At 52.6% G+C, this 1190-nt stretch overlaps 1 pseudogene; it reads left to right on the forward strand.

Moving 5' to 3' along the window:
- Positions 1 to 66: 66 nt before the first annotated feature.
- Positions 67 to 830, forward strand: LOC107125239 (annotated as a pseudogene).
- The last annotated feature ends 360 nt before the right edge of the window (positions 831 to 1190 follow it).

Below are 1190 nucleotides of genomic sequence, written 5' to 3' on the forward strand. Positions count from 1 at the left end.
CTTCTGGCTTGGCTCAGTCATATAAGTGGGGCGTGAGTACATGAATTCATTTTCTACCTTCTAAAGTTTTGGGTTGGTTTTTGCAGGGAATAGGACTGGACAGCCTCAGGGAGTGAAAACATCACCTCCTCCAAAGTCTCCAGGCTCACTGAACAGTAATGGGAAAGCTGGCGGCAGCCTTCCAACAACACCTGATAGCCCAAAGCCAGCGGATCAGTTGGAAATATCCGGGGCCCAACGAGCAATACCGCCCCGTCCCACTGTCCCAGCTCCTCCCCCGCCACCACCGCTCCCTCCATTTCCTTCCGGCAAACCTTCACTTATCTTCCCACCTCCCCCACTTCTTCCCCCTCCCCCTGCAGAAAGTCCTGACAAACCACCCTCCCCAAACATTGCTCCCCCTCCCCCACCACAAAGCGACAAGCCCCCCAAAACGCCAGCATCCCCTTCACGTGTCCTCCCTCCTCCCTTGCCTCTTGTGCCACCTTGTGGGCTTCCAGGGAGAACAAGCGAGTCTCCCAGCCCTTCTTCCTCTCAGCTGGATCTGAGAATTAATCCCCCACCTGTGCCGCCGCCGCCACCACCACCACCTCCCCCAGTGGCTTCTACTTTTTCCTCACACAGAACATCATTGCCGTTGCCACCTTCGCCACCCTATAGCAATGCCTCAAACAACAGCCAGGATGCTCTTCCACCACTGCCCCCCAAGTCCCTGCTAGTGCAGTCCCAGTTACAGAAGCCCACCATTCAGTCATTGCCTCTCCCCCCTACCCCTCCCGGCCCACAGCAAGCTGTTGTAACGCAGAAGAGAAGGCCAGGCAGAGGTGGAGGTAAGAACTGCTTTCCTGGTCTGGGGCCCACATTGGTGTGTGACCTTTTATTCTCTTCAGTGCTGGGTTTCTTAATTCTTTGTCCCCCTGACTTCACCAGGTGTCCTGCTTTTTCAGATTTTATGACCTGCAATATACACGGATTTTCTCCTAAAGTGTAAAGTACACTGCCCCAAGTTTACTCATGGCTTTGTTATTATTCTTTGGAAAGCATGCTCAGTTCCAGCAAAATCAGACATGTGCCCTTTTCCTAATCACACAATTTGTAGAGTTGTGCAGTCTCGGAATGGGAAGGGAGCAGCGCTGAAAAGATCTCTCTGTACGTTACTGCAACATAAACAGGCTTATATAAAAATCAGG

Source organism: Gekko japonicus, unplaced genomic scaffold (genome assembly GCF_001447785.1).
Source record: "Gekko japonicus isolate JY-2015 unplaced genomic scaffold, Gekko_japonicus_V1.1 scaffold30636, whole genome shotgun sequence".
Classification (NCBI taxonomy): Eukaryota; Metazoa; Chordata; class Lepidosauria; order Squamata; family Gekkonidae; genus Gekko; species Gekko japonicus.